Source organism: Diabrotica virgifera, chromosome 4 (genome assembly GCF_917563875.1).
Source record: "Diabrotica virgifera virgifera chromosome 4, PGI_DIABVI_V3a".
NCBI lineage: Eukaryota > Metazoa > Arthropoda > Insecta > Coleoptera > Chrysomelidae > Diabrotica > Diabrotica virgifera.
This window is the reverse complement of record NC_065446.1, coordinates 43344033-43358818: the sequence shown is the minus strand read 5'-3', so window position 1 is coordinate 43358818 and position 14786 is coordinate 43344033.

The following is a 14786-nucleotide window of genomic DNA, read 5'->3' as shown; positions in this document are numbered from 1 at the left end:
GAACAAAATTCTCTATTGCATCCTTTCTGGCTTCCAATTTCTTCCCAAGTTCACGTAGATGCGCTATCGAGTCTATTTCTACCAAAGCGAGTTGATTTTGATAATACGGTGCTATGTTTCTTAGCAGGATCTTTAGTTTGGTGTCGTCAGATACGGGGCACGTCAGTCGATTAAAATATCCCAACATAACTGCTATAAAGATTCCCATTGATTCATCACTTCCTTGAGTTCGCCTTCTGATCTCATCGAAGAGTTTCTCATCGTAGTTTGGTGACAGATACTCTTCCCTTAGCAATATCAAGAATTCGTCCCAGTTACTGACTTGATCACGATACGCCAAATAAAACTGATATGCTCTCCCTGAAAATAGATCTATACCCGATTCCAGTAAAGTTTCCTTTGATACATGACGCGCAACACGCAATTCTTCAACACGCTCTAAAAAAGCACTAAGGGACATACCTTTACGATCACCAGAAAATTTCAAGTCCCAACGACTAGGTGGAACGGACTTAACGTAAGGAGAAGCAGCCGTCACCTTAGGAGAAGCCGAAGCTGCAACCGGGCTAGAAGCTTGCGTAATCTCAGTAGCAAAGTTTTGTGTCTGATCGGGGCTGAAACAGCTAACTTGAACAGGGACTGTGGATTTCGCCTGCATCTGTTCCGCTTTTTCCGTAAGAGAACCCATAAGAGCGTACGCGGAAGCAACTAATTGAGGTCGATCTTCCTCAATGTCCGGAATATTATCTATGCGGTTTAAGACATGGTTCAACTTTACCATATATTTAATAAAATCATTACTTGTTTTAGTACCTTCAAATGCGTTCACAAAAGTCTCCAATTCAGCCAATTTACCTCTGACTGCCTTTATGTCTTCCTCTGGAGTAAAAGGATAATCCGGGTATTTCACGCTATCGCCACTACCTTCCAATCGTATCGCGCTAGCAAGGGCATGGCGCATCTGTTCTACTGTACCTACAGCTATTCCACGAATGAGAAGCTCATAGTTGAGCTCGTCTTGACTTAATCGATTGACTTGTAATCTACGCGACATGATGATGACAAAGTTATACTAAATTCAAACACAAGCAAATAAAAGATATAATCCAACCACTATTAGCAAAGCAAGACAGACCTTGATTGCGCTTGCCAAACTTCACGAACAATAAAGTAGAATAGGAAAAAGGGACAATATTATAAGTAATATAACTACAAAGTTCTAAGTCTTCGACCGTTGCTGTAAAAAAAGATAATTAAAAAAAATTCAAAATATCAAAAAAAAATGTCTCAAATCAATATCAAAATATTTTGTCAATTCGTCAAATAATCATGGGAGGAACTATAGCAACTAAATGATTTCTAAATTTACCCCACTGGTTATCTAAAACTAAATCGCGATTTTCAGATACCAGCCACTAGAAAGAAAAATCTATATACAGCTATAGCAGTTCCTCAATTCAAAGTCATTAAAATTAAAAACGTGATCAAATTCAACATTTCAGTTCAAATCTGGGTTTGGTGTTTTTCAAGAAGGTAAGTCTAGTGTTACAACCATTCAAGAAGAAATATAAGCAAACCATGCCCCATATATGTTGGGCGCCAAAATTATCACCCTTCCACACTATCACAACGAATGTGGATGGAGCGACAAAAGCATTTGCGGCTAGCTTTTAAAGTTAACAGTGGAGACGGAGTGGGTCCGTTAGCTAAAACCATTTAAAAATGATGGATTTTAGGGCGCCAGTCAACTCGTACTACAAATGCTACAAGAGTTCCCCGATTTACCAGTTGACCAATAAATCTCGTTATAGGTTTACTTACATTTATTTATTAAACAGTTGCAACACAAATAAATATGAAAATAAACAAGTCCAGTCATTGGTAGCATAAAGTGGCTAAGGAAATGAATATCAAAATAATTTAAATTTAAAGATTAGAAATATTTTAAACATTGGCGATACTAGTGCCTACCCTATAGTTGCCGCATGAGCTCATGAGTGCCACTAATACAAATCTAAAAAGTAATGTACTATAATGACCTCTATAATAAGTTATATGTATATAAAGTTGAATGTATGACTATCCCCAATAAATTTTAATAATAATAATAAAAAAAAAGAACACGTTAATTTGTTAACAAAAAAAAAAACCTAAAATATTTACTATCATTAAATAATATAAAATAAATAAGACAAATGAATTTAAATGTTTAACATTGTTATAAAAACCTGATATCCTCCATAGTCTGGTAACAAACTACAATTCGTTAGTAGAAATCTTCTTCACCACATATACTTGTATCCAATGACGACTCTTAGCATCCAAATGTAACCAAAAACATCCACAAAAAGTAAAACCAGAAACCATATACAAAAATCCAAAAACGAAAACTCCAAGTAAAACGAACTCAAAAACTCCAAAAAAAAATAAAAACCCCTAAAATAAAAACAAAACTCATTAGACACTTATTACAATGAATTTATTTAAACGTTTATTCTCGGTTGCTAAACCCATTGCCTACTCAATTCCCAATTGACAGTTGCATCCATCGAAGTAATATTGTCATCTCGTACGGTGCTATGAATCACTAAATCTGTTCCATATCAATAAATATATTTCAACTAGGTTCTTCTCGTAACCCCCTGGTACAATATAAATATTTCAATAAGTTTGTTACTGATTTTATTTAAACAGGCTTTTACCACTTATAACATAGCCTAGAAGTTAGCTTGCAATGTCATCTACATTGTAGGAGGCTTAGCAACAAATCAAGAATAAACCCCTAGCCAACGGGCTTCAATAAACACTAAATAAAATTAAGACACTGGTTGTCTGTCCCTCAATACATAAAGAATCTAATCATTGCATGCATTACTTACCGCTTAAGCCTATCGGGGTTTTTACTACGGTCAACCACGCTATGCTCTCCTATGGAGCTTCTCTAATCCAAATAATACTCCCTATATAGACCTCATACACAGCGCTAGAAAAATAGAAGACCCACATAAGTACACTGGGTTGATAGACCTTAAGATTGAACCAAAATTAATCGAAAATTATTCATACCTGCCTAGCGTGCGAAGTGACCACGTCTTTGAACAAATAATCCCTTTTCGGCTTGGGCTAAATACTAAAATATCCAATACACACTACATCTATTATCTAGCCCCACTATGTGTAATAGGTAAATTTATCCAGGAAAGCCAGATGCCTCAAAATAATTAGCATACAAATTTTACCTAAATTACACGATCCAAAGACGCGTCCCCATCAAATTCAAAAAGGACGCTCGCCAGTCAGCTATGAGAAACGCCAACTTCCTTCCGAACACAGAAATTCAAAAACATAGGTAGTCCGTGAACCATAGAACAAAACTGCCTCGGTTTGACACTAGTCGTGACAGAATTTGAAACGACTTCAAAAGTAAAAGAAGCAGATTCTAACCTCAAATGATTAGTAAATAATATAATGAAAGCATAAACTATTTTACATTAAAAGGTGATAAAAAGTGAATAATAATTTCCTGGTTAAAACCAACAATTGAAATTGAAATTTGAAATTATTGAAGGTTTATTTTAACAAATTTATTGCAAGCAAGGATATTTATCTTTCTTATATTGAAAAGAGGAAAAAGGAAGAATGCAGTCTGGATCGGAAATCTTAAAATTGATCATGTTTAAATATGAAATACTTAAGGCAAGTAGTTTTTATCAACATTATTTATTAATCTGTACTAAATGAAGCGGGCTTGCGGCACAGGTTTGCTGGGTAGATTTTTAAACGTAACAGTATGTACACAGGCAGTATGTAGTTAATTGCTAATCTTTCAAGATAGGTATGTATGTATCTGTAACGGTCCAAATAAATCATTGAAAGAATATATTAGTGTTTTTAGGAAATGTATTATTTATTATAATTCTTGTGTTTTGGATTTGTGTTTCTCTGTAGTAAAATAATAAAATATTATGTAAGCATAACATTTTTACACTATATGTCGCCGTGTTGTGTAATTATATCCGAAACTTACATGTCAATTACAAGGACCTCGCTGGAGTAGTTGGTAATGCGTTAGCTCTGAGATTGGAATGACGCGGGTTCAAATCCTGGGCGATTCATATTTTTTTTTATTTTTGGTTGTTTTAATAAAAATTTTTTGAAAGTGGTAGATAAGAAAGTTAGTTTGATTTTTAAATAAAATAAAAATAACCTGTTAAGTATATTTACTTTGTTTAAATTACCTATTACATAATAGAAGAATATCTTCTTACGTGCGTACAAAGTACACACATATTCTTTTTTTCTTGCTTTTGTTTGTTTTTTTTAATTCGCATGAAAATACTTTGATTTATTGTAAAATTTATTTATTTTTTATTTTATTTGAAAAAAAGTCGCATTCACCAAATGGTTTTTGGTGGATGCGACCGTTTGAACACAGACACGGCACCTATAATAGAGGAAAAGATATTAATTGAAATCTGCTTCTTCTCCTTCTTCCTTCTTGTATGTAGGCTTTAAAGCCTGTTTCTTCATCAATATTAGCGTCCTAAATTTTTTAAATTATCGCATCATCTTTTTCTTGGTCTGCCAATACTTCTTCGTCCATTTGGTGGCTTATCTAGTGCTATTCTTACTACCCTATCGTCTGCCGTTCTACTAATGTGTTCGTTCCACTCCTGTTTCCGTTTTGTCACCCATACATTTATATCTTTTACATTGCATAATAATCTTCTTATGTTTTCGCTTCTCTCCCTATCTAACAGACTTTTCCCTGATATTTGTCGAAGTATTTTCATTTCTCTTGTTTCTGGTAGTCGTCTCGTTTTAGATGTGTCAGGCTTTGTGCCCGCCGTGTATGTCAATACAGGGTGTTAGTAAATAAGTATGAAAAATTAATACCAGTTTGCTCTATAAACATATGTCCGCAAATACTTAGTTTCGGAGATACGGGGTGTTGAAATTTTTATTTTAAACTGCCAATTTATTTATTGCTCTAAGATCAGTTGAGCTATGAAAATGAAATTTGGTGAGTTTTAGGAGGTAGTTATTACGAATTTTTTGACATACAATTTAGAATTTTGTATTCATCAGTGGCGCGCCTACGGGCAATGGTCTGAATTTTTTTAAAGAAAAAAAATAGTACGCCACTGAGATATTTCGAATTAAAAATTATTTTTAAATTTCACGTCTAATTTATGATAAAAAACTTTTCTTGCCTTTTTTTCATATGATGCACCGTTTTTATGCAGAAAAATAAAACATCTTGTCGCGTATTTTCATTTCTTAATACATCATCAAGAACTATCCAATATAATAATACTAAACTAGAACAATAACAGAAAATATTACTAATAAGATTTCAACTAGGTGCAAAGCTGCAAGAAATGTTTAAAATGATCTCCTTTACAGATAACAGAAGAATTTTATATTTATCATTGGCGCGCGTACGAGTAATGGTCTGAATTTTTTGAAGAAAAAAATAGTACGCCACTGAGATATGTCAAATTAAAAATCATTTTTGAATTCCTCGTTCAATTTACGACAAAAAATCTTTCTTTCCTTTTTTTCATACGAGGCGCCGTTTTTATACAAAAAAATAAAAAATCTTAACGCTTACTAAGTATTTGAGGTAGTTTCCATATGCATAGAAACTTAGTTCAAATACTTTGTAAACGTTAAGATGTTTAGTTTTTTTGCATAAAAACGGCGCCGCATATGAAAAAAAGGCGAGAAAGATTTTTTGTCGTCAATTGAACGAGGAATTCAAAAATGATTTTTAGTTTGACATATCTCAGTGGCGTACTATTTTTTTCTTCAAAAAATTCAGACCATTACCCGTACGCGCGCCAATGATGAATATAAAATTCTTCTGTTACCTGTAAAGGAGATCATTTTAAACATTTCTTGCAGCTTTGCACCTAGTTGAAATGGTATTAGTAATATTTTCTGTTATTGTTCTAGTTTAGTATTGTTATATTGGATAGTTCTTGATGATGTATTAAGAAATGAAGAATATGCACAAAGATGTTTCATTTTTCTGCATAAAAACGGTGCATCATATGAAAAAAAGGCAGGAAAGGTTTTTTTATCATAAATTCGACGTGAAATTTAAAAATAATTTCTAAATCGAAATATCTCAGTGGCGTACTATTTTTTTTTAAATAATTCAGACCATTGCCCGAAGGCGCACCAATGATGAATACAAAATTCTTAATTGTATGTCATAGAATTCGTAATAACTACCTCCTAAAACTCACCAAATTTCATTTTCATAGCTCAACTGGTCTAAAGAGAAATAAATAAATTGGCAGTTTGAAATAAAAATTTCAACACCCCGTATCTCCGAAACTAAACATTTGCGGACACATCTTTATAGAGCAAACTGGCATTAATTTTTCATGTAGAATTAGCTCTTAAAATGTTTCATACTTATTTACTAACACCCTGTATAAGTATGATTGCTGCTTTATAGATTCTTGCTTTTGTGTCTTGTAGGTGTTTGTTTTTCCAGATTGTGTCAGTAAGAGATTCCGCTGCTTTAGTTGCTTTTAAGATTTGTTGTCGTACTTCCTCTTCAAAATTTCCGTAACTGGCTATATCTATTCCCAGATATCTAAACCTTGCTTCCTCCTTTATTATCATCAATTTCGATTTTACATCGCAGTGAGTGTTTAGATTTTGTCATACATTTGGTTTTTCCTGCTGATATTATCATATTGTATTTCTTGGCTGTTTTATTAAAGATATGTGTTAAAATTTGGAGACCGTCTCCTGTATCGGTTACTAATAATTAGGGATTAGGGATTAGTCGTGTGGTTAGGAATTTATTCTGGTTGAGAATTATATTTGGTTGAGAAATTTGCTAGGTTGTTACAGAGAATGGTTGGTTATTGGGTTGGGTTTTTATGTGTTTTTGATTTCTTGGTCGGATTGATTTAGGAACAGATTCTACTGTATTAATGTAGAAATAAAATAAGAGATAAGATAGATAACAATAAAAATAGACAATTTCCTTGGAATGGTGGCTTTGATTGAATAGCTTTTTTAGCTGAAGAGAACGTAAATCATGTTTCATTTTAATCTAAGTGCAATAAGTAAGATATAAAGCACGAAGAACCCTGAGAGATTAATTTATTAATTTCCTAAACTAACCTTAAAATTTATTTACCAAAATTTTTGTTTTATTTTTTCTATGATATTTGAGTAAATTTTAGTTATCAAAGTATGAGTGTTGGTGTGAAATTATTAAAATGAAAATTTAGAATTTCAAAGAATTTCTGGTAGTTACGCTTGACAAATTATCTATTAATTACTATTCTCGCCAAAATAACCATTACCAAATTTATAAATTATAGATATTCAGACATTTCTATTATTTATGTCCAAAATCTGCATCATAGCGAGGTGAATAGGGTGAACAGGGGCGTAGCTGCTACCATATCAACCACATCGATTATACTGGGCCCTCGACATACAGGGGCCCCCAACATGCCGAAAAAAAAAATTCAATTTATAAAAAGTAAAAAAAAATGATTCCAATATATTTTACTATTAAATCACACTGTCAATAAGGTACCTATTGCAGTTACGAAAACAATTGTCTCAGAAATTTTACAGCAAAAGTGTATAACAAAATAGTAGAAAATAATAAGTGCGTAACCAAAATCTATATGAAAATATATAAAATTACTCCCAAGAAAGTATGTCCTACTAGATGGTGTTCAATATTGATTATACAACACTATAGTCTAAGATCCGAACATATCGGTCGATCTGTACCGTACCCATCTGCTTGCCGGAAAAACATTTTTTTTATGATTCTTTATATATAGACAAATATTTCTAGCATGGGTTGCCTATCAAAATCGTGTCATAGCTATCCTCAAGAAGGGGCGTGGGGGTTGAAATCAATATTTCAATCACATTTTTTTTTAAAATATGGTAAAATTATTTTCTTTTTAAATTAAGTAGGCATATTCAGTACAATTTATAGATTATTCAAGAAAAAATTCAAGGAAAAATATTGCAAAATAAGTCAACGGTGACAAATTTTTAAAGACACCTTCAAAAACAATGGATTTTACGGTGGACTCATCAGAACTCATCATTAGATCGTGTAAACAAAATATTCGAAATATGTTATTAGCTTATGAGTTTCTCTATGTTACGTTGTCGAGTTTTTTAATTTTATTGAATTTTGCCTTTTTGATACCTATAGCTCAGAAATCAAAACAACGAATTTTCTTTGCAAAAAGGGTGAAAATCAACCTATTTATTCTTGTTAAACAAAAAATAAGCATGAAATCAAAAATATCTCGACAGCGTTACCACAAGAAATGTCTAAAGGAAATATGTATAAAATTCCAGGTGGGTCGGTCAAGTAGTTTTGAGTTACAATCCCTACAGCCTTTGAAAAAGGCAGTTTTGAGGAAACAGCGTTTAAAGTATTGTCAACTTTTATTTTCAATTTTTTTTTGTGTGTCAAATCGTAAAATGATGCAGACCGAAATATGTTCTTGAATCGCGGAATAATTTACAAAAGAACAGCTGTTGACCGTTTTTCACAACGCTCAAGCGTGCTGGCGCGAACTTGCTGCAAAGTGCAAAGCGAGTCGAAGGTAGGGTCGTAGGGAGATAGCGTTGAATATCCCTACCTTCCACTCGCTTTGCAGCAGGGCCGCGCCAGGTTTTGAATCGCGGAGTAATTTACAAAAGAAAATAAGAACAGCTGTTGACCGTTGTTCACTACGTTCAAGCGTACTGGCGGAGAACTGCTGCAAAGCGGTAGAAGAGAGGGATATTCAACGCTATCTCAACAGCTGTTCTTTTGTCAATTACTCTGTGATTCAAGATCCGGTGGGCATCGCTTTACGATTTGACAGACAAAAAACAAATTAAAAATAAAAGTTGACAATACTTTCAACGCGTTTTTCGGAAAACTGCTTTTTCAAGGGCTGTAGACATTGTTACTCAAAAACTACTTGACCAACCCACCTGAATTTTGTATTATATTTCCTTTAGACGTTCCTTGAGGTAACGCTGTGGAGATGTTTTATGCTTATTTTTTTTAGCAATAAAAAATAGGTTGATTTTCAACTTTTGTTTGAGCTTTTTGCAAAACAAAATTCGTTGTTTTGATTTCTGAATGATATCCAAAAGCCAAAATTCGATAAAACTAAAAAACTGGACAGCGTTACCTAGAGAAACTAGTTAGATAATAAAATCTTCTTAAATTTTTTGTTTACCATTATCCAATAAAGAGCTCTCTTGAGTCCACCGCAAATCCATTATTTTTTTGGTGCCTTTAAAATTTTGCCACCGTTGGCTTATTTTTCAATATTTTTCCTTAAATTTTTTCTTGATTATTTTTTCACCTGTCAAATGCTGACGTTTTTGCTTTTTCAGCCAATCACCATGCGTCGTTCTAGCCAATAATTGAGTGTAATACTGATAAAATAGCCTCTTCCTTGATAAAACAGTCTATTCCCTGATAAAATTTAAGGTACCCTAAATTTCACATAATACGTACATACCTGTGTTTACTAACTTAATTTATGAACAGCCCTGGTACATAGATATTTTAAAAACACTAACCACGATATACTCAGATTTTCTACAGTTTTTATTTTCAAAATAAGTATTCCTAAACTTTTCATAAACGTCATAAACGATTTAACATCGTCATAATTTAATTTAAACAAAATGGACGTTACCGTTAGATTTGGTGAAAATAATCATGAACAAATTAAAGATTTGTTAAAAAATAATACGCCTCAAAATACAATTAAGACAAAAAGGTCTGTTTGGACACAATTTGAGCAATTTTGCACAGTAAGGAACTATCAGTTGAATGATAATACAAGTATTCAAGAAATTGCAAAAGTTCTTGAAGATTGGGGAATGAATAGGAAGAAAATGAATGGTGAAGATTACAAGGAATACTCAGTTAAAACTATTTGGAATGTAACAGCCAAAATGATTCAGGAAAAATATTTTTCAGAGTTTAATATAAGTTTTAACCCGTTTATAGACATTGAATTTAAGAAGGCAAGAGACGTGAGAAATGCAAAAAGGAAAGAGTTACAAAGTCGTCCCGAAAAAAGAAAACAAAGTGCTATAGCGCTGGATGAAAAAGAGTATTTGAGTATTATAGACTGGTGTGATGAAAATAATCCGCTAGGATTAGAGATGAAATTTTTTCATGTTGTCTCTTACGAGTTAGCATGGCGCGGTGGTGAGGGTGTTCATTGTAGAATTGATTATTTCAAATATGAAATAAATAATGCCGGCAAACAAACAGGAAGGATTGAATATAATCCAATTTTTACCAAAATATGTCAAGGTGGTCAAAAAAAGTGTTCGGATTCAAAATGGCTGACACCAAACATTAAAGATCCAGAAAGGTGCCCAATAAGACTATATAAAAAAATCATGGAGAAGCGTGGTAAAAATATTACCAGCGATAGATTTTTCCTTACCCCAAATCCATACTGGCAAACAGGTAATGGAATATGGTATAAAAATACTCCCATTGGACCAAATGAAATGGCTAAATGGTTGAAGAACTCTGCAAAAAAATGCGGATTGGACACACAAAACCTATAAATAACAAATCATTCAAGCCGATACAGTGTAGTATTTCATCTTGTTAAGGCAGGAATTCAAGAAAAGGAGGCAATAAAAATGACTGGACATGCCACAGCTTCCTCGTTAAAACCTTATTTAAGTGAATGAAGAACATCATAAAAAAATTATTAATAAACTTAGAACAACTACTACAACTGAGTGCATTGCCAGTACATCAACTGCGACTGTAATTAATGATAATGAAAGTGACGACAGATTTGGCGTTACGAACGACATTGGAAAATCTCATATTAGTTATAGAAATTGTGTTTTTAATAATTGTTCATTTTCGATTTAAACAGTTTTTTATGTATTAACAATATAATAAATAAATTGGTTCATTTTTAAATCATAAAATAATTTATCTATAACCTACTTAAGACATTGATCCTAGTTGTCTTAAAAATATTTCACAGATGCCCGTATTTACTAATAATACATATTGGTTCACAAAATAATCTTTTCAAATACCACTAGTCCTCTAAATTTTGCTTGATAAATTTTTTCGTTTTCATACTTAAACTTCATTATTTAGGGTAAAATCACTCAAACAAACCGAAATGGATAAAATCACTCGTCCTTCGGACTCGTGATTTTATCATTCGGTTTGTTTTCGTAATTTTACCAAATAAAGAAGTTTTCGTGAAAACAAAAAAATTTATCGATAAAATTAAGAGGACTCGTGGTATTACCTTTGAATAATCTATGAATTGTACTAAATATGCCTATTTGGTTTAAAAATAAAATAGTTTTACCTTACTTTAAAAAAATGTGATTGGAATATTGATTTTAACCCCTATGATTCAGTGAATTTGTACTCTACGAGCCCCCTAGTGGGAAAGTTTTGGGGTAGTTTTGATTTCTTTCATTTTATATGGATTTTGGGCTGCTGAATCCGAATCTGAGGTTTGCGGACAAAATTTCGTGACGGAACATTGAAAAAATCACAAAAAAAGCGAAAAATTTCTGCTTTTTCCCGCTTTTTTGCTTAAATCTCGAAAACTATTAACTTTTAGTAAATGGTGTGTTAACAAAAATTAAAGTACATAAAATTCTCTACAAATATCAGTATTTTCTTTTTTTTTTCAGATGAACCGTTCGGTCTAAAATGCAAGTTGAAAATTGCTAATTTTCAACGGTCTCTGTAAAACCCCCTTTTTACATCCCAAAACTTTATTTTTAATTAGAATGCTGTCATTTGATACATTTCTGCTAGTTTTCTGCACAAGTAATTAAAAAGAAAAAAAAGTCGAAATTGTACAAATTCAGTATCACAACAGGCCAGACAGGGGGCCACGTTCTGCAAACGGTTGAAGCTTGAATTTAAATTCTTCTGGCACATATTTTACAATATTTTTTACATCATTAGAAAGAATCACTGTTCTGTCTAAGTTTAACAAGATCTCCTCTAATTGATCCACCATTGTTGATGATAGGGCCATTGACTATTTTGGCCAGAGTTCTGTGAGCCAACATATGAGCTAATACTGCCCTTGTGTAAGCGTGACCAGACATAATTTTTTCGGTTGATTTTGCCACATATATGGTATTGAAAAGTTCAGCCAATCCACCACCTTGCATAATGTAACCAATTGCCCCCATGAAGGGCATCAATAGTGAAATCCATCGAGCCTTATAACAACATTTGACAGATCAGGATCATCGGGACGACTAGCAAGGATGTCTCTTGCCTTGAGGTAGAGGGGTTGGTCAAATGTCACCAGACATGTAACTTTCTTCAAGGATTTAGTTTTCTCTACTCCGTTCAACAATTCTGTAAATATTGGATCATAATCACTTGGAGGAGCGTTGATAAATAGCTGGTAAACAATAAATGTTAGTTCATATATGGCATGTTTCTTGTGACAGCTTCCATGAATCCATTCCATTCTAAGAGGCCGGGAATATCTCTACTTTTCCCATAGAGTCACAGAAGATCAGGCACAGATGGAGTCACAGTTTCAGTTGGTGTGAACATTCCCTTCGGATCTTGATTTCTGATAAAGCTTGAGGATTTGTCCTTTCAAAATGAATTAGTTGAACGAACAGCTCCCTGACTTGCATAAATCTCAGGCGTGAGTTTCGTTTTTAACCGAGGAATGGATTGATTAGGTGCTACTGCATGTTTTGGTGCAATACAAGAAATGCCACCCATGACGTGAAAAGTGTTGTATCCGTCGATTTTATGTACTTTAAAATCAGCGTTATCGTACACCTCCTGTGTAAAGCACGGCTGGTCAATTTTCTGCGGATTGCCTGCGATTGCTGATTTTTTCAGACAAATAGCTTCTTTATAGGATAAACAAAACCCCAAAGAGGAAACTACATCAACCAATTTTCTTGATCCGTACTTTTTGTACAGCAACACGGCCAACCTTACAAGGACTGGTGAGACGAATGATCTGGGATTTACCGCCGCTACAAGACTATGAGTAAGCGCTTTGTTTTCCTTCTTCCAGTTACCATACTTCCCACGTTTTTTATGAAGTACAACTTTTTCCACAAATGTACGTAGTGTTTCAGGAATTAGTTCTTCATTTCCTTCTAAAAACTTATCCGGTGGGGGGTATTCTTGTGTCTCATAAACCTGGCTCCGGACATCCTCAACAATAATGGCAGCAGCCGTCTGAACAATCCGTAGTGTAGTCTTTCCTCTTTTTCATTTTTTAACGCTTGTTGGTACCAAGCGTCGTTCCAGATTTTGTAACCTGTGTTTTTGAAACAAACGACCAACTTCTTGCTTCGGGACATGGTAATAATTATATCGCTTCCGTATTTTTTTAGAGATGAGCTTTGGCTGTCTTTTTGTCAGGACGATATTTATCCTTGATTTGGTCGATCAACTCATCGAGCAAAAATTGGCACTCCCCATCCCTATTCTCTAAATAATTGTAAACACCTTGCATTGCTCTTTCAACATCATCGGCAAATGGACCCGAATTTTTAATCTTTTTTTGAGTGATTGGGCGATTGTACAGTTTTCTCATGCATAAACTATGATACCGGCAATCAGAGGCTACTAAGTCTGAGACAGGCAAAAGGCGTTTGATTATGGCTTTTTCATACTGATCATTACGTTCTTTTGCTCGTTTTATAACAGTTTCTTTAAATTTTAAAACTCGAACCTGATACACCATATTGCGGTTGGTTGTCTTTTTACTTTGCTGTTCTATAAACGCAAGTGTTATGACGAGGCCACACATAAAACATTGAGTTTTGAAATTAAAAGGTGGTGCAGTAGAACGTCTTTGAACTTGCTCCCTATCCTCCTCAACTTTCTTCAAGTAAGCGTTAATCATTTTTACGACCTCACGCTATTAACAGCTTAATTAATGGAAATAGGAAATAGCTTCAGAACAACAGCTTAATTAATCTTACTCTGCCATTAAAAAAGAAGAAATATTGGAAATAATTCTTATTTATTTTTAACTAGTAGAAATGTATTATGTATTTATAAGAATCTAGGAGAAATTTATCAAATGACAGCATTCTAATAAAAAATAAAGTGGGTTTTGCAGAGACCATTCAAAATTCGCAATTTTCAACTTGCACTTTAGACCGAGCCGTTCGACTGAAAAAAAAGTAAATATTGATATTTGTAGAGAATTTTAAGTACTTTAATTTATCTTATCAGATCATTTACTAAAAGTTAATAGTTTTCGAGATTTAAGCAAAAAAGCGAGAAAAAGCAGAAATTTGTCGCTTTTTTCGCGATTTTTTCAATGTCCCGTCACGAAATTTTGTCCGCAAACCTCATATTCGGATTCAGCAGCCCAAAATCCATATATAATGAAAGAAATCAGAACTACCCCAAAACTTTCCTAGTCAAAACACAATTTTATTGAATCACTACGCGATAGGCAAGCCATGCTAGAAATATTTGTCTATATAGTTTTTATAATATATTTGTCTATATATTTAGAAATATTTGGCATAGTTATGTATGAGATTTAATAAAAACAATGTTTCATCCGGCAAGCAGATGGGTACATTTTGACCTCCTATTGGGATCCCGTACTATTATCGGCTATAAAAAATATTAATTTTAAAATGAAAATTTTGTATAAAATTAATTTAATTTCTAATAAAAAGACGAACGTGATGAATTTAAAATTGTAATTACTGTTTCGGAAAATTACGATTTTATACTGCTTCTTGTCTTT